This window comes from Canis lupus, chromosome 14 (genome assembly GCF_003254725.2).
Source record: "Canis lupus dingo isolate Sandy chromosome 14, ASM325472v2, whole genome shotgun sequence".
Taxonomy (NCBI): Eukaryota; Metazoa; Chordata; class Mammalia; order Carnivora; family Canidae; genus Canis; species Canis lupus.
The window spans coordinates 15,615,723-15,636,154 of NC_064256.1; the positions used below are offsets into that span (position 1 = coordinate 15,615,723).

The 20,432-nt window shown below is 35.7% G+C and overlaps 1 long non-coding RNA gene across 2 annotated transcripts in view; it reads right to left on the reverse strand.

The window, feature by feature from the left end:
- Positions 1-20,432, reverse strand: part of LOC112674974 (uncharacterized) — a 184,459-nt gene that overhangs the window by 122,174 nt on the left and 41,853 nt on the right. Inside the window, exons 2-3 of one of the 2 annotated variants that reach the window (XR_004804689.2) lie at positions 11,810-11,891; positions 8,148-10,257 (exon numbers count right to left, since the gene is read on the reverse strand). The exons of the other annotated variant lie outside the window; for it this stretch is intronic. This is a non-coding gene — a long non-coding RNA (uncharacterized LOC112674974). Of the gene's footprint in view, positions 1-8,147; positions 10,258-11,809; positions 11,892-20,432 lie in introns of those variants that run through there. 2 annotated transcript variants of the gene reach the window in all.

The following is a 20,432-nucleotide window of genomic DNA, read 5'->3' on the forward strand; positions in this document are numbered from 1 at the left end:
ATGGCAAAAGAAACTGTGCAAGTATAATTAAGTTTGAGGATCTTGAGGTGAAGAGATTGTCCTGGATTATCTAAGAAGGCTCAATCTCCTCACATGGAGAGCAAAGAACCTTTCCACACTGTAATTAGGAAGAGTTGTGGCTAGGGAAAAGAAGTTAGTGAGATGCAATGTAGTCATCTTTGAAGATGGAGAAAGGCACCACCATCCAAGGAATATAGGTAGCCTCTAGACAGTAAAAAAAAAAAAAAAGGAAAGAATTGGATTCTAACCCAGGGCCCTCCAAAGAAATAGGCCCCACACCACGTTCCTTTTAGCCCACTGAGACCTGTGTCAGACTTCTGACCTAGAAAACTATAAAATAATAAATCTTTTCTGGTAAAACCACCAAATTTCTAGTAATTTGTTATAATAGCAATAGAAAACTACATTATACAACTGCTTTTTAATACGATATTACAATATACATTAGAGTACTCAGAAGAAAGATGACATGACATATTTGCAATAGAAGAAAATGCTATTACAAGTCAAACATTAATTGCTTGTTTTTTTTTCAGGTGGGAGTTGTGGGAGTTTTAATGTTATATAGACCCTAGCCCAAAACCTACCTAATTTAAGGAGAAGTTGACAGTGCTGATAAAATATCCAAGAAGAGAGAAATGAATAGAAGCGAATGAAAAGAAGAGACAACTGGTTGACTAACTGTCAAACATAGACCATCACTGGCCTGGTACTAAAGACCAATACCCTCTTCTATCCAAACAAGTCATTGTCTCAGGGTCTCCAAAGCTTTGAGTATCTTTCTTTAAATTTTCTAAGTTCTCTTTCAGTATCAGGGGGTGTCTTGGCTAGGGAGTGCCTTCAAAGCAAGATGCCTGAGCTGAACAGGATGGGGATCTGTGGAGACCCCAACTCTGCTTCTGTCTTCTTGAGACTCTGACCCCCTCTACAGCATGGAGCCAACCAGAGGCAAAGAAGATGTTTGGGGTGATATCAGTCCCCATAGAGAGCTCAGTTCCAGGATCCTTTCCACTGACTGTTGTACACAATTTGGGATGGCTCACTCAGGTCTTACCACGGATAAATCTGGGGATGTAGGCGACTTGCAATCCATACAACCTTTGGGGCTGAGCCATACATACTGCCCAAGCATTGTTCTTGCTGGTTGGTATTCCAGCAACACTACTTTAGTCTATAACACCCAAGAGTGGTGGGAGCAGTAGTAGGCATTATTTATCCTGTACCCACACATACCTGCCATAGGGGCAGGATGTAAACCTCACCTCTCCTTGGCCTGATCACAGATAGCTATGCCCCTCTCCAATGAAAGAATGAAAGCTTTTTGAGATGTGTTTGCTAACACCAACAAAGTGCTTCCATTAATGTCCTTTCTTGCCTCCCATCACAGGGACATCATGATTTCCCCTACAAGTCCTAAATTATTCCAGATGAGGGATGAACATTCTTTACAACCAGGACTGCTCTTCCTACACCTCAGCTATCCTCCCATGGATAGTAATGTAGGGAGACAGGAGTGCCCAGAAGTCAGGGGTGAGGTCACCATCAAAAGAAGTCACTTTCTAGGCATGCAGTCATTGCAGCCTAAAGAGTTCAGGTGAGGACCTGGTTGGAAGATGTGTTGTTCTATGTTTATTTTAAAGCTTTTGAAAGATAAATTTAGTATTTCCAGAAAATGAATTAGGTACACTTCACATCTTCCTGCACACTCTGGGTATGTCTTGCATTTGTAGTCATTAGCAAGGAAACAAAGTAACAACTTTTGGAAGATTTACAGGACACCAGTGTTCATAGGTGGCACAATGAATGATGCTGCATCATGAATAACAATGTAACCAGCATTAAATAAATGGCATTGGGAAACTGCAGAAGCAAGATCTATATAATTTTAATACAAACAAAACCTTGACATCATGAATAACCACAGTTTTGCTACATTCTTCTCTTTGTAAAATATGAAATTAACCAGGAACATTCCACCTGAAAAGATGGTTCACAAAAAATATTTGCCTAGCGTATTGATTTGCTGGGGCTGCCATAACAAAATACCATCGACTGGTGGCTTAAACAACAGAAATTTATTTTTTTTTCACAGTTCTGGAGACTGTTAAGTCCAAGACCAAGGTCCCAAGGTTAATTTCTGGTGAGGCCTCTTTCCCTGGCTTGCAGATGGCCACATTCTCAATGTGTCTCCACATGGCCTTTTCTCAGTGAGTGTATACTCCTAAAGTCTCTTTCTCTTCTGAGTACACCAAATTGGAATACGGTCCCACATTATGATTTCATTTAAACTTAATTACCTCTTTAAAAACCCTATCTCCAAATACAGCCACATCAGTGGTTAGGGGTTAACATATGAATTTGGGGGAACACAATTCAGTCCAAAACACCTAGGGCTCTGCACAGTCTAGCAACAGTCTTTCTAAAAATCCTCCTTTTATATCAAATCAAAAAATCTTATTGCCACCTAATAATTATAATTTGCCAGCCATAGAAATATTTTCAGAGTGTTTCTGGGAATTTAAAAAAATATATGTATTGTCTAATTTAAAAGGGCATCAGAACAGCAAGCCCTTCCTGATTTAGAAAGCTAAAATCAGTCTCCACCAGCAATTCAGCAACTAGCATCACAAAATTTGAGCCCACTCAAACATATACATGCTAAAGTAAAACTTTAGGATCGAATGTAAAACTCAGTGCTCATGGTTGGAGCTGAAATTTAAAAAAAAAAGTACAGTTACAGAAAAAACCAACAGAACAAATGTGAAATCTTTGTGAATTTGTTTAAAATTCTTTGAACATATATTTTCTGCATCCCTATACCATTTTTTTTAAAACAAATAACAAATGAATATATCTTTCTGCAGGGCCAAAAATAAAAAGAAAATAAAATTAAAGTTCTCAAAAGTACCAGATTCCCTTTAAATTTGTGGTAGGGATATCATTAGCTAATTTACCTCTTTAGTATACTAGTAAATTCTGATAGAATTCATACAACTTGAAACTTGCAAAGTAGTTCAAGAACAAGAAGATTTTAACTAGTTGAAAAATTGATGCCACTATAGTCTAAAAAGGCATATATTTAGGATAGACCCTTAGATCTCTGATCTTATTATCAGGTCTCCCATATGTCAGACTATTTATTTACTAAATAAATATCTTTACTTCCCAATAAAAAAGTTATATTGCAAGGCCTTTATTGAAAGTATTGAGAATAATATCAGATCATAAAAGATAAAAAAAAATAAAACTTTTAAGGAAGACATTATAGCCTCATGGACATTTGATCCAAAAAGAAATGAAGAACTTTAATCTGAATATTGAATTTCATGTTTGTCATGATCCTATAAAGAAACATAAGTATTTGATAGATTAGAAAAAAATAAAATGTGCTTTTTATCAGAATAATTTTCTTACCATTTACCTGAAGCAGTCATTTGTAAGGAAGCACACTGAATAGATCAGTAGGATGGTAAATCTTTAGAACATAAAAGATAGTTATCTTTACATCCTCAAATGAACAAGTCAAAGTTCAAATTTAAAATGTATTTAATATATAGTCCCATTTAATATTGACTGCTCAAGGCATCTGCTGAGAACTGATTCTGTAAAACATAAAATAGCATCTATGTTCAGGCTCTCTTTCCATAGATACTTGACTTCCCCTGATCTCCATTCCAAAAAATGAAAACATCAAATTTTAGAAGAGTGTCTTATCTCCATTTGATATCTATCTTAGTCAGGATTGTCCAGAGAAATGAAATAAATATGTTTACACAGGGAGGGATTTATTATAAGGAATTGGCTTCCATAATAGTGAGGCTGAGAAGTCCCAACATCTGTAGTCAGCAAGCTGGAGAGCCAGGAGAACCAATGGTGTAGTTTTAGTTCAAGTCCAGAGACCTGGGAATCCAGACAGCCAATGGTGTGAGTTCTAGTCTTAACGTCAGCAGGTTGCAGATCCAAGTCAATTTTTCAGTTCAACCGTGCAAGCAGGAAAAAAAAAAAAATATATCTCTGCTCCATAATCAGGCAGGAGGAGCACCCCCTTATTCAAAGAGGGGTCAGCCCTTTTGTTCAATGCAGGCCTTCAAATGGTAGGATGAGATTCTCCCACAATAGGGTGGGCAACCTGCATTACTCTGCCTACCAATTCAAGGGTTAGTCTCCTCATGAAACACCCTCACAGACATACCCAGAATAGATTTTGACCAAATGTCTGGGCACCCTGTGGCCTAGTCAAGTCAACCCATAAAATTAACCATCATAACATCTTTTCAAATAAATATATGTGACTTTTAAATTTTATGTATAAATTAATGTTTCCCTTGTGGAAAGTTATGAACAAGATTTTTCAGGTGTTGGAAAGGCAGAGAAAATGGTTAAATTTGGAATTCAGAGAGAAGAGAAACATATGTTTCTAAGAAAACAAGTCAGAAGAACAGAAGTAGAATCTTTAAATCTTATTAAATTTCTTTTTATAGTAAAGTTCTTGGTGGAAGAGATATCTTGAAGGAACAAAACAAACAACTCTCTTGCAGTTCTTTGTCCAGGAGGAAACAAGGCCAGGAGGAGCTAAGCAGTCTCTGACCTTTCAAACATAGAATAGTAATGAGCACTGGGTGATGTATGGAAGTGCTGAATCACTATATCATACACCTGAAACTAATATGACACTGAAGTTAACTAACAGGAATTAAAATAAAAACTTAAAAAAATAGAACAGTAAATACCCTAGCTAAAAGCACAAAATCACTTTTGGAACAATATTTCAAAAGCTAATAGAAGGAGCAAGTCCTTTGATATAAGCCCCATATGATCTGTTTAAAAGTCATGAAATTATAATATATAGACTATAATAATATTTAAGCAAAATGTCATACCTTAAAATTTTTCGCTATATTTTAGCAGACCTCCCCTCATATCTTGTTGCAAATCAATGTAATTTCTGTATATCTTAAGTTTACTATATATCCTATTGACAAAGGAAGAGCAAGGGGAATATAGTCTTAAAATGCCAAATTGCTCTTTATTCAAATTTTTACTAAGCACCTATCTCATACAGTTCTTGCTTAGGAAAATTTGTACTATTGTTTCCAGATTGTTCTAATTTATAAGCAGAGCTGGAAATTCATTTTATGTACATGTATACAAAAATTCACAAATATAAATGACAGCAAATTAATCAAATTTTTAAAATGTGAGCCAAATAAAACAAATTTATGGTCCAAATTTGACCCCAGACTGCCACTTTCCCCACTTTGGATTATCATTTCTCTCTCCAATTCTGTGCATCTTTTAACTGCCTGGTAACTCGTCTATAATAAAACTTTAGGGTTCAGATCACAGTCTTTCTATATATCCCAATCATTGCCATCAGTCTCGGTGGCTTCCACAAGAAAAGAATTCTGATGCATACATTAATCCCATCTGTTTTTACCATCCTCAGTTCCAGTGACATCCACTTCATCCTCACTCCAACAGCCACATACTGGACCTCCTTCTTGGTCCAGGTTTACTTACGAGGCACTGATCCACCCCAAACCTCCAAAGCTCAAATATTAACTTGACCACAACCTTCTTTCCTCCAAGATCTCTCACATCGTTTACTTCCACAGCATCTGTTCTTTTGACTTATTGAGACCACTGGTCCTTGATCCTTTCAATGGAGGCCTCATATCTTCAGCCTTTACTTCCTTCTCTATTAGCCTTGGATGTCACATTCTATCATGTGAATAACTCTCTTGCCATCATCTGTCCTGCTTGTTTTCTGTTTTCCTTCCAGCAGTCTTTCTGAACTAAATGCCAATACATGATCAAGCCAAATTCTCATCTTCTCTGTGCCTATACACACACTGGTAGGATTTTCAACCAAATTACACAAACAGACACACTGGTCTCATGACACACTGGAGGTCTCCAAGTGGACAAAGTGCTACTTGCTGCCAAGAGTCTTCATGCTTTCTTCTTTAGCTTTTTCATTCACTCTGCAAAGTACATATTTCAAATATTTCTGCTACCCATGAACTCTGCCAAATCCCTCATTATTCAGTAAATGGCCTTCTTTCCTCCTCTATAGAGAACGACAGAAGCAAGCTGAGGGAAACTACTTCAATTCTCTGCAACTGTGCCTGCTCTTCTTCCAATTCCTTTTTTATATATATATATATACTATTCTTTTTTTTTTTGCTTTTAATTTATTTTTTTTTGCTTCTTTTTTTTATTAATTTTTTATTGGTGTTCAATCTACCAACATACAAAATAACACCCAGTGCTCATCCCATCAAGGGTCCCCCTCAGTGCCCATCACCCACTCACCCCCACCCCCCTCACCCACTCACCCCCACCCCACCCCCAATTCCTTCTCATAAAGAGGTATCAACTTCCTAGGACTAATGCCTCCCTCCCACAGAGATCTGGATCCAGCCACAGTTATCGCTTTGGGGGCTTCTTTATGTTTATCCTCTCTCTTTTTCCTATTATATTTTTTCTCTTGTCCTGTCATTCAATCAAAGAAAATTTAAACATGCTAGTATTTCTGCTATCTTACATGAAACTCCATCATTTCTTGATGGAAGCAGTGCTACGTTTGCCAGATGATCTTAGGTACTTTTTCTCAGATGGGATGCACAACGGATGGACCTTTTCTGTTCATCAATTAAATGTTGATAGTCTTGGACCTTATCCTCTTTTGGTCTACAAGCCCTCTTTCTAAACAATCTCATTTAGTCTTACGGCCACAACTGTCACCAGTAGTTCAGTGTCCCTCCTAAGTTTCAGAAAAGCTATGCAATTGCAATCATATGTATCCACTTCAATGTCCCAATCTCTTCTTTTTCAAAAAATAAACCAACTTCCCCACAAATGTGTTCCTCATTCTGTGTTTCCTAGCCTCATGCAAAGCAGAAAAATCCTGCTAATGAAAACTGCTATAGACAGGAAAAGCTATAAAATTCCCACTAGCTTAATCAAGCCAAAAACCGTATGTTTTTTATAACTCTTCTTCTTCCTATCCGCTTGATTCCATTTCCTTAAAACTTTGCAAAGCTGGCACTTCCATTGGTCTTTGCTAGCAAATCCAGAATGTTATGATCTACTTGTGTGACCCGTCAAACAGCCTCCTACATGATCTCTTCACTCTGTCTGCCACCACTTCGACTACCACCCATATCTTTCTCAGGCTGCAGCCTGACCTTTCAAAAGCACAGGTCTAATTACCTCACTCTCTTGTTTAAAATCTCTCAACAGCTAATTATCTTTCCCCGGATAAAAGTCTAATGCAGTAGAAAAGCTTAGACTAAAAAAAAAAAGAAAGAAAGAAAAGCTTAGAAGAACTGAAGAATTTACACAGATGAATGCTTTCCCTATTGCAAACTTCCAAGTGATTTTTAGGAGATATTTAAAGATATAAAACTCCAAATCCTATAACATGTCCCAATAATAATAATGCTTAACATTATATCACACTCCTATTTATAAAGCACTTCCATATATATTATTTCATTTGTTATTTTCAAAAGTGTTTGAGGTAAGGATTTTTGTCTCCATTTTATGAATAAGGAAATGGAGAATCCTAAGTTAAGTGGCTTACTCAAGGTCAATTATCTATAAGTGACACTCTTGAGACTAAAACTCAAACTAAATTACTTATAAAAGAGACTGATTTAATGCATCCTTTTGGTGTTTCAGTAAACAAAGTGTTTAGAATAAGATTGAAACCAGAATTATCTTAGGTTAAACCGAGATAGAGGATAAATAAATAGATAGATAGATAGATAGATAGATAGATAGATGATAGATATGATAGATAAAGTTTATGAAGAGATATCAGTGTAGAATTAAAATAAATGTTTAAAAACAGAAATCGGATCAATAGTACTTTGAAAGAATTGTAAACCCTTGCCAAGTGGGATTTACCTCTGGGATGAAAGGATGATTCAAGACATACATGCAAATCAATGTCACACACATTAACAGAATGAGTTACAGAGGCTACACCAGGTGGAGTCATCACACAAAGGAAATTTTATTTGCAGCAAATCATGGGGAATAATTTCCAAACCCTTGACTCCTGGAGTCCAGCGGGGGGGGGGGGGAGGGGGGGTTCCTTTTATTAGGGTTAGGATGAATATTCAGAAAGGGGAGTTTTGTCATCCAATGTAAGGGCAGATATAAGGTTACACAAAATACATAGAAAATATGCCCATACAGGCATCCTATGTTATGTTAATAAAGTTTGTGCTCCTCCTTGGGCAGAGATTTTAAGTTATAATGAGTCAGAGGTAACTGTTAGACAAGAGTAAGGGGCTAAAGACAGGCACTGAGAGCCAGCTAGTGTAAACTGGATGCGGTCTTGGGCTCCTTATCTCAGGCAAATGTTGCTTACTTTCGAAATAGCATTGGAAATTTTACCACTGATGTATTGCTAGGCTACTCCCTGGTCTTAGAGACTGTTAGCTTTTGCATTCCCTTTGTTCCCTTAAAATCCTTAACTATTGAAGTTTTTGTATTTCTTTGTAATTCTGACACCTCCTAGGAAGTTCCACAAGAAGTACAGTTAGGAAGTAGAGACGGTAATGCACAGATCACAGAAAACAGGAAACAGCTAGCGGCCTAAAGGGACTTCTTTCTTTTTCTGGGGACTCCTAAGAAAGGAGCATCTAACACCCATTCATGAAAAAAAAAAAAAACCTTTCAACAAAAAAGGTATAGAAGAAGCTTATCTCAACACAATAAAAGCCATATATGAAAAATCTACAGCTAACATCATAATCAATATGGAAAACTGAAAGCTTTTCCTCTATGATCTGGTACAAGTCTCTGGTACAAGTACCCACTCTCACCATTTCTATTCAACTAAGTATTGGAAATCCTCCTCAGAGCATTTAGAGAAGAAAAAGAAATAAAAGCCATTCAAAAAAAAAAAAAAGCCATTCAAGTCAGAAAAGAAAAGTAAAATTATTTCTGTTCACAGATGACATGATTATCTATGTAGAAAACCCAAAGGATTACACAATAACAATTAAAAAAAAAAGAAACTGTTTGAACTAATAAACTCATTCAGTAAAGTTACAGATATAAAATCAACAAACAAAAATCAGTGGTCTTTCAATAAACTATCCAAAATAGAATTTTTAAAAATCCCATTTATAATAACAACAAAAAGAACAAAGTATTTAGAAAAAAAACCAAAGAGGTAAAAGATGTTCATAACGAAAATTATAAAACACTGATGAAAGAAATTAAGGAAGACACAGATAAAGGGATAAACATCCTATATTTGTGAACAGAAAAATTAATATTGCTAAATTGTGTGTACTGTCCAAAATGATCTACAGATATAGAGCAATCTCGATCAAAATCCCAATAGCATCCTTTACAGAAAAAGAAAAACAACACTAAAATTCATATGAAAACACAAAAGACTCCTTATAGCTAAAGCAATCTTGAGCAAGAAAAAAGCTGAAGGTATCACATTTCCTAGTTTCAAAATACATCACAAAGCTATAGAAATCAAACAGTAGGATACTGGCATAAAGAAAGACTTATAGACCAACAGAACAAAGTAGAGAGCTCAGAAATCAATCTACACAATTAAGGTCAACTTATCTTTGGGACTCTGGGGTGGCTCAGTGATTGAACATCTGCCTTTGGCTCAGGGCATGATCCCGGAGTCCCCGGAAGGAGTCCCACATCTGGCTCTTGCATGAAGCCTGCTTCTCCCTCTGCCTATGTCTCTGCCTCTGTCTCTGTGTCTCTCATGAATAAATAAAATCTTTAAAAAAACAAAAAAGATCAACTTAGTTTTGACTAGGGTGCCAAGAAAACACAATAGGGAAAGTTTAGTCTCCTCAGTAAATTATTTTGGAATAACCGAATATCTACATGCAAAACAAAACGAAATGAGACTCTTGCATCACACCATATTTTAAAAATCAACTTAAAATGGATTATGTACTTAAACATAAGGCCTGAAACTATAAAACTTCTAGAAGAAAATATAGAGAAAAAACTTCTTAACATTTGTCTTGTCAATAATTTCTTGGATATAACACCAAAAGCACAAGCAACAACAAAAATAATAAAGTAGGGGATCCCTGGGTGGCTCAGCGGTTTGGCGCCTGCCTTTGGCCCAGGGCGTGATCCTGGAGTCCCGGAATCGAGTCCCGCGTCGGGCTCCCGGCATGGAGCCTGCTTCTCCCTTTGCCTGTGTCTCTGCCTCTCTCTCTCTCTCTATGTCTATCATAAATAAATAAAAAAATAAAAATAAATCTTAAAATAATAATAATAATAAAGTGGAATTGTACTTAATTTAACTAAATAACTTCTGCACAGTAAAGAAAACAATCAATACAGTCAAAAGCCAATCTATGGAATGGGAGGAAATATTGGCAAACCATATAGCTAATAAGGGGTAATATCCAAAATATACAAGGAAATAATACAACTCAATAGCAATACATATTAAAATGGACAAAAGACCTGAATTGACATCTCTCCCAAGAAGACATACTAATAGCCAACAGGTATATGAAAAGGTACTTAATATTTAATCATCAGAAAGTCAAAACCACAATAACACTTCACACATGTTAGAATGGCTATTATTAAAAAGACAAAAGTTAACAAGAGTTGATCAGGATATGGAAAAAAGGAAAACCCTGTGTATTGTTGGTGGGAATGTAAATAGGCATAACAATTATGGAAAATAGCATGGAGGATTCTGAAAAATTAAAAATAGAACTGCTATAGAATCCAGCAATTTCACTTCTGAGTACATATCTTTAAAAAAAAAATGAAACCAAGATCTCTAAGAAATATCTGCACTCCCATTTGCAGCATTATTCACAATAGCCAAGATATAGAAACAAACTGAATATTCATTAGTGTATAAATGCATTTAAAAATGTGATATACACCTACATGCACACAGTGGAATATCATTCAGTCACAAAAAGAGGGAAATTCTGACATTTGGAACAACATGGGTGAACCTGGAGTAAATCAAGTGAAATAAGCCAGACACAAAAAGACAGACACTGCATGATCTCACTTATATGTAGAATCTAAAATGGTCTAACTCATAAAAGCAGAGAGTAGAATAAATTGCCAGGGACAGAAAGAAGGAGAAATAGATGTTGGTCAAGGGTAAAAAATTGTAGTTATCCAGGGTGAAAAAGTCCTGGAGATAAGGGCTACAGTTAACGACACTGTATTGTATACCTGAAATTTGCTAAGGAAAGAAAGAAAGAAAGAGAGAAAGAAAGAAGAAAGAAAGAGAAAAAGAGAGAAAGAAGAAATGTTAATTCTTTGGGAGATGAAGGACATGTTAATTAGCTTGATTCTAGTGACCCTCTCACAATGTATACATATATCAAAACATCAAGTTGTACACTTTAAGTATATACAATTCTTATTTGTTAATTATACATCACTAAAAGTGGAGGGGAAAAAACAGATATCTGGTATTTAGAAGAAATATTATCCGTTGGATAGAATAAAGTTATTTTCTAGCTTCATTTTATTTTGTCAAAGACTAAGTCTAACAGTAAATTCGATGTACGCAAAAGACATCAGAAAATATGGAAATTTAGCCAGTGGAGGCTTTCTTTTATCTATTTCAATGCTAGAGCTGACTTTCAAAATTACATTTTGAAAAGGCAGTTCCTGCTATAAAGTGACCCAGTTACTACTAAATAAAAGATTGGATTGCAATGAAGGTTGGATGAAGGGTAGCTGATGAGATACAGGAGGAGATCTGGCATTGTCATCGCAAGACAGGAGCACGTACCACAACTCCACATGGGAAACTGCCAAGAATGAAATGAATGCCCACCGCCAGGACCACCTGACTGAGAGAGTCACAGGAGCACCTATAAAATAAAAGACAGGGAATACAGCCAATTCAGGTCAACCAGGCCTAATGAAAAACCAGATGAGAGAAGAGATAGAAACTAGCCAAGTGGAAATGCCTGTGTAGATAACAGAAAATGAAAGAACTCACTAAAATTAAATATGGACAAAAGGTTGTCCTCACAGACCAACCCTCCAAATGATTGAAATGCAAATGCTTTACATGAAAGAAGTCCTCCCCAAGTAGACATAAAATCCAAAATGAAACTTTTCATAATATCACCATTTTTAGAGATAAAAGGAATCCTGAAACTCATTTTGGCTTAAAGAGAAATTGCTTAATACTTTGCTGGTTCCCTGGATTTAGTGAAAATCCTTGAAAAGAAAAAAGTCCCAATTGTAGTTGCTGATCTTTTTCCAAAAATTAAACAACAATAAACAAATAGAAACAAATAATAATAATAATAATAAACAAGAAAAACCTACCTGAGATGAGGAACCATATTATGACCAAAAAATCATCCAGAACCAGATTCCTCCATGGAAGCAGGTGTGGATAACAGAGCATTTCAAAGACCATACAATTTTGAAGGAAAAATTTTATGCCTAGTTTGAAATAATAAAATAGAGCTGTGAAGTAAAATAAATTTTCGCAAATCTCTTTATTTTGTAGCTGTTGGTGTAAAGATCATTGTAATTTTGCTAAAACTTTTATTAAGAAAAGACCGGAGGGGCAGCCTGGGTGGCTCAGTGGTTAACTCCGCCTTTAGCTCAGGTGGTGATCCTGGAGTCCTGGGATCTAGTCCCATGTCGGGCTCCCTGCAGGGAGCCTGCTTCTCCCTTTGCCTGTGTCTCTGCCTCTCTCTCTCTCTGTCTCTCATGAATAAATAAATAAAATAAAATCTTAAAAAAAAAAGACTGGAAAATATATCAAGCATTAATACCTACCATAACCAACTTCATTTGCAGCAAAAGTTTAAGAGTAATAATAGATAAACAAATATGAATTGGCTAGAAATTCATTGATGATCAAAAACGAATTGGCTAGTCTCTCTCGATGTTCCCAAGAAAATAAGCAGCCTACAGCGTCAGACTGCCTGCTTCAGGTTGGTATGCATCTACTGGTTTTGAATAACCAAGAGACACTCTTTAGTTCAGCTTTCAAATCCTCTACAGTTATATGAAGGGAAGACTATTGCTTAACTTTCTATTAATTTACTTTGCAAATATTTCACCAAGAAGTATACACTTGTCCAAACATCTTAGTTTACCATACTATGCCAGAAACTAAAAGTCTAGTAAAAGCCAGTTCTGAGAGAAGTATGGGAAGAGTCCCTTTGGCATATGACTGCTAAAACTGTAAACTACCTATAACCTTTTAGAATGGAATTGGGCAAAATCACTAAAATTTAAAATGCAGCTGCCCTGGGGCACCTGGGTGGCTCAGAGGCTGAGCATCTGCCTTTAGCTCAGGTTGTGATCCCGGGGTCTTGGGCTCTCCCCACGGACACCCTGCTTCTCCCTCTGCCTATGTCTCTGCCTCTCTCTCTGTATCTCTCATGAATAAATAAATAAAATCTTTAAACAATAAAATAAAATACAGCTGCCCTTTAACCCAGCAATTCAACTTCTGAGAATTTATTCTGTGTAATACGCACTGAAAGATCTATGCATGAGTATCAAGCAGCATTATTTGCCCTGGCAAAAAAAAAAAAAAAAAATCTGAGTATTCATTAATAAGTGAGTGGTTGAATATATTATTGTCCATCCACACCATGGGATTAATACATTCACTGAAAAGACTGAAGTAGAGCTATATTCATTGCTAAGAAAAGCTCTCCATGATGAACTAAATTTAAAAAGTCAGGTTTATCACACTGTGATAGCATCCTTCCTTTCAAGAACATTTTTTAAAAGATTGTATTTATGTATTTATTTATTTATTTATTTATTTATTTATTTGACAGAGAGAGAGAGCACAAGCAAAGGGAATGGCAGGCAGAAGGAGAGGGAAAGGGAGAGGGAGAAGCAGGCTCCCAGCAGAGGACCCTGGGATCATGACCTGAGGCGAAGACAGACACTTAACCGACTGACCCACTCACGTGCCCCCACAAATAATTTCTAAAGCACATTTTCCTATTGATATATAAGAATGTATTCATATATACATGTATTCAGGCACACAATGTTTTTGTGGAAGCATACACCAACACCGTTTCAAGAGTGACAAACTTTAAGTTCTGGATGGGAATGCGAATGGGAGGGTAAGTTTTCTGTTTCTTTTTACACTTACTATACCATCTAAATTTGCTGCCTATGTGCATTTATGATATTTTGTAAAATGTCTGTGGAATTTATCCTAAGAGCTGTGGTTTGGGACCACTTTGAATTTCGTTTTGCTATCCTGACAAAACTTAGGGGTTTTTTTTTAATGCAACAAGAACTGTCAAGTATGGAAGAAAAGGAAAAAGTTAGTCATGGTAGACTTTCTTTGTGCAAATGAAGCATAAACAAATACTCATACCTAACCCATATCACACCCACTGTACTGGCTCGTATGATCACACTCTCTTCCTCACTCCAGAGTAAGCATGTTCAGTGAGGCACAAGTGTTTAATTAAGCACAATTTTCAAAAGCTGGATCAGGCCCCACTAGACATATAAAGGCAATATACTTAGCACTATAAAGTTTGCTAATAATACACATCCATAAGGTAAAAGCCCTTTTATAGCAGAGTATTAGGTTAGCTGGAATCCAATTTATGAAAAAACTCGTGTATATTCTCATTGGTAAGCAATAATGCATTTCAATTCCATCCTGATACAAAATCTCTCAGGTTCCTTTATGTTCTTTTAAATAAGTACCATAAAACATTAATAGAGTGCTCTCCTAGGTCTCTATTCAAATGTTCTTGATTTGTAGATTTCATTAACAAAATCAAGAAAATTTTCTTTTGCCAGGATTACAGAATAGGACAAAGCTGCTAACACTGGCTTTGTGAAAACTTGCATAATGGCATTTAAAAACAACTTTATTTAGGAGCTTTGTCAAAATCAGAAATGCTTTCTTCTCAGGACTAAGCCTATTTTGATTATTTTTAATAAGCAATAAGATGGATGTTTCAGCACACCAGGAGACAAAAACCAGTCAAAGGAACACTCTATTTTTCCCTTTACTTCTTCTCCTGAAGCAATGCTTTAAAAAAATCAATTATGATATATTTCACATCGCATGTCAGCTTTTTGCCGAAAAAGGAAAAGCCTGAGCAATCAAGGGTCTTCTCCAGTCTCAATTCTGAGCTAGCATAGCCCCTTGGTCTTGGAGGCAGACACAGAGGAGATGCCTGTGACCTACAACTTCACTTGGAGGTAACAGGGACTTCAAAGGCAAGAAATATTCTGATCATTTTACTATATACACTGGAGCAGAATTAGGAACAGGAGTGATAACCAATTTTAATTTGCTTCCTCACTGGGGCAACTTCAGGGAACATGTGTTCCTTTTTTTCTAATGACAATATCAAACAGCATCCAGCCCTAATTTCTCAAAGAACGTTTCTCAGATGAATTGTACAAGCATTACATGTTCTAATTGTGGTAATATATATTGTTTTCTGGGAAAAGTAGGCACAGATAATAGCCTGATTGTAAGACTTGCTTATAAATAATAAATATTTATTGCCAAGATACTGTTTATTTCCAGTTTGGAGAGTTTGGGAAGATTTTAGGCCAACAAAGGGCAATCTGAGCATATGCCTCTCCAAATAATGCTATATAGAATCACTGAAGAGAAATTTTACATTTCTTTGAGAACAAAAATTTGGGTTTCCACCCATATATTGACACTCAATTCACCCTCACCACACTGAAATAACAGCATGCTAAAGAAAAATTTGAGCTATAGAACTACATAGGAAAAAGAAAAAACCAAACACCTTTTTATTTTGAAGTCTCAAGGAGCTGATGACTAAAAATGTTATACACCAAGAGAACTTCGTATTTTAATAATATGTAATAATATTTCTAATTAACATATGTATCACTTGTCAACATTGCCTACTTACAAAGTATTTAGACACATGAAGTATCTACACACAAAGTATTTTATATGTGTTTAAAAACACTTTCGTGGCCTTACTATATATATATATTATATGAACTCTATACAGTTTGTACTGCTTATTCATAAACACTTTATCTCATGTGATTGCTCTCAGAATAAAGTATATATCATAGTATTTCCATTGTGTAAATAGTAGAAATAGAGCCTGAGAAAGAATGAGTTCTTGGGATCACAGAATAGGTTCAAAACTTGAATTGGATATTTTTGCCTCCAAATCCTATACCTTTCTATTGTTACCTTATTTACATGTAATTAAATGAGATATTATATTAGAAATATTATGTAAGATTTATGCTTTATATACATTTCAGATATAGGATACAACTCCTATCTTCAAATGACATACCTATGTATTGTAGTCAATGAGCTAACAAATATTTACTGAGTGCCTACTGCATGCCAATCACTTTTTTAGTGCCATAACAGTGAATATGAAGAATCCCTCCTCTTGGCTGACATTCTAGGAAAAAAGGAGCATAAAACAAACACAATACAATAATTTCAGGTACTGATCATTGCTAAGACAAAGATGTGTTAGTGTAATATAATAGAAAGTGGACTGATATGGAAGCCTGTTTCAGATGGTGGTCAGGGAAGACCTCTGAAAAAAATGACATTTGAGTTAATAGTTTCATTGAAGAGAGGGAAATAGTCATATTTTGATCTGAAGAGGAGATAAATCCAACCAAAAAAGATAGCAAATGCAAAGACTCTGACTTGTCTGCATCCATGGGTAAGAAAGAAATCCAGAGAAACTGGTGCCTCATGAGAAAGGAGAGAGAGTTGAGACAAAAAAAAAAAAAAAATGAGTTTGAAGAGATAAACAGATGCCAAATTAGGTAGGGTCTGACACTGTGGCTTCATAAAGTAAAGCTTTATTTCTTACACATGTCACATTCTAATAATAAGAGTTGCCCAGGGTAAATGGAGGTGGAAAAAGCCATCTTCCTTTTATATTGTGGGAATACCATCTTTAACACGGGGCCTCCAACTTGGCCACACAATAGGAAAAGAAACTTGAGGAACCCACATGAGATATTTGGGCAGGGGGCAAGCCTCAGAGTGACAATCACTTCTGCCTACATTCCACTACCCAAACACAGCTTGCCTCCACAAGGGAGATGGAAGTGTAGTTTAGCTCTATGCCCAAGAAGAAAAGAAGAAACCAGGATGCCAGCAGTCTTTGGCACTGTGTACACTGTGTACCTACTTGTATACATAGTTTTAAAAATGAATTTTCATGTACAATGTGAAACCTTCGGAAGTTCTTAAACCAGACAGCAACAGGAAGCTATTATAGAAATCAGGAAAAGACATTAGGGTTGTTTGGAATAGTTTTGGCAAGGTAAATAAAGAGAAGTAGTCAGATTTGAAATACAGTTATTTTAGAAGAGGGGGTGGAGCTCATTGACATGCTGCATGCAAGAATAAAAGAAAAAGTCAAGAATGACTTCTTGATTTCTTTTTCTTCTTTTGATTGAACAATTGGTATAATTGAGGTATAATGGCTTGGAGAAAATTAGATTTGGAATTGAGGTAGAGAAACTAGAGAATCTGTATCTCTACTCGGAAACATTAAGTTTGAAATACCTATTAGATCTCCAAATGAAGATATCAAATAAGAAGCTGGATATGTGAATGTGGAGCTTGGGAAAGTAACTCAGTTTGGTGATAGAAATTTGAGATCATCAGTGAATAAATGGAATACAAAATTCAGAAATGTCATTTTTCTGATGCTTGGCAAGGAACTAGAAACATAATATTTAAACACATATGGCTTTTTCAAAAAGATTTTTTTTTATTTATTTGAGAGCTAGAGTGGGAGTTGGTTAAAGGGAGGAGAGAGAATCTAAAGCACACCTTGTGCTGAGCACAGAGCCTAAGATGGGATTCTAGCTCATGACCCTGAGATCATGACCCAATCCAAAATCATGAGTCAGATGCTTACCTGACTAAGCCAACCAGGTGCCCCTACACACATATCATGTAGTGAATATTTACAAAAGACACAAAAAATTAGATACAAACTCTTTATTTTTAAAGAAAACCATGTTTTGGAAAGTGGCAAATTAATAGAGTCATATTATGAATTGACATTAGGATAGGGATATAATTTCTTGTTTGCAAATAATGCAATAATAAGACATAACAGCTTCTATAACTCTTCTTTAAAATGGATAGATGTCAGCATATAAATATATGATGTATTTTCTGATTTTAGCTCTTAGCAAAACTAAAACCATGGCTCAAAATTTTAAGTAACATATAGAAAATCAAGTCTCTTCATATTGTCCACAGAAATCTAAAAATATTATGCACTGAAGCCACCTAGGTGGCACAGTTGATTGAACATTAGACTCAGTTTGGGCTCAGGTCATGATCTAAGGATCTTGGGTTGCAGCCCCACATTAGGCTCCTATCTCAGGGCAGAGACTACTCAAGATTCTCTCTCCTTCTCCCTCTGTCCCTCCCACTCATGCTGTCTCTCTACTTCTCTCTGTCTCAAATAAATAAGTAATCTTTTAAAAGAAATTTTTTTAAATAAATAAAAAGATTAAATACAGATAGAACTAAACCCAATTACAGTCAAAAAGATTATTTGATCTTCAAAGAGTTTATTCCAACTTGGAAACTTGATTATAAAAGTGTGCCACAAAATAAAATGTTTCAGATTTTATGTTTAGTTCAAAATGGCCTACATGTGTATTTTTAATTTTTTTATTCAATAAATGAATAAAAGTTAAAAAGCCTCAGTATCTGACTTTTTCTTTAAAAAACTGCATTGAAATATTTTCAAAGTGTCTTTCTAACTTGAACTCAACACAGCACAAAAATATTTACCATCATGTGGTCTGGTTTTTGCAATCCCAGTTTAGTTCTTTCCCAGGATCCCTGGCTTATACGTTACCTTATTACTAGTTTTCAGGTGAATTCTTTGAGAAATGGGTAGATTTCCCTTCTGTTTCTTTGCTAGGAATTGATTAATACTGAAAGTCTTACTGGAAGATAAGGCAAAGGCAAAACAAAGTGTGTCCACTAAAATGAAGAAAAGAAAAAGAGGGCTTAATTATATTCTATATATTGTAGATTGTTTTCTATAATGTACTAACAGACTTATTTTAAGTGTGCTAACTGCTCAGCCAAGCAGTCAGTCAAGTAGCTAGTTTTAATGATTTGTCTTAAAGAGCTAAATTTTTTAAAGTAAGTAGCTGGTCATTCATTATCTATAGAATGAAGGACCAATTTGGAAGTGAAATTAGAGTGTGTTCATGGTCGCCCATTTTTTCATCATTTAACACATCTTCCAGAAGCTACCTGATATGTTTAAGAAAATTTGTTACTATTGAAATTGATTTGGCAATAAAATGAGTCACTTTTTAAACCAAAAAAAAAAAAAAAAAAAGTAGCTGGTCATTAACCACTATTTGGAAAAAGAAAAGAGCCTTACCAAAGCTTGAGATAAAAAAAGAAACTGGAAATGGTGTAAACATCACCATATTGAGGATGAGTTATTGAGAAATATAAAATTCTTATGAAGTTAAATTGTGTTATTAATGATTTCTAATAACCTTCTTCTTGAGCATAAATACATTATCTTTAATTAAAATCCCAGTGAGGGGTCTTTATAGCACTCCTGATCTCTTCTCCGGTGACTATTTTAAAGAATTTGTATCTGGAGTGGAAACAAGAGCATTGAATAAACAAATATCGAGAAATCTCCAAATTCCCCCTGCACAAGCATATAAACAAAAGACTGTCTGGAACATTGTAATCAAGAGCAATTTCACCAATATTAGCCTCTTATTCAAAATACTTAAATGCTAGTCCTACCTTTTCTTCAACCAAAGAAGAAAATTAGTTCATTATAATGTTATATCTAATTCCATCCCTCACAACTAAACCAAGTACCCCATTCATGGAAACAGTTTTAAGGACCGTCCTCAGCATGGAAATCACAACCTTCCATGATATAATACCTCAAATCTCCATTTATCCACCACAACTCCCCTAGGTGTACTTTGAATGAGTCTTAACTGCATAATTCTTTGTTTCTCCAACCAAGGTTTTATCTGTCATCTTATCCCATCTCATACACATACCAATGCCTATTTATTAGGATACATCTTCCTTATAAATGTCAATGACCTTCTTATATGTTTTGCTTTGGCAAGCACTTAGACACACAAACCCATGTGCATACACGCACATATACAACACGCCATGCCCTTTGAATTTCCACTGCACTGCCACACCTCTACAGAGCACTTATCATCACATTCTAGTTATGTAGTTACTCTATGTTCATTCTATCCATTTTGAATAAGCAAAGGGCTTCTTGAAGTCTAGCACAATGCATTGCTCAGGGGGTGAAGTAGTAGATGAGGATACACCGGAATAGGGCTCAAAAGACTTCAGTGTGAAGCCCACTTACCAGCAG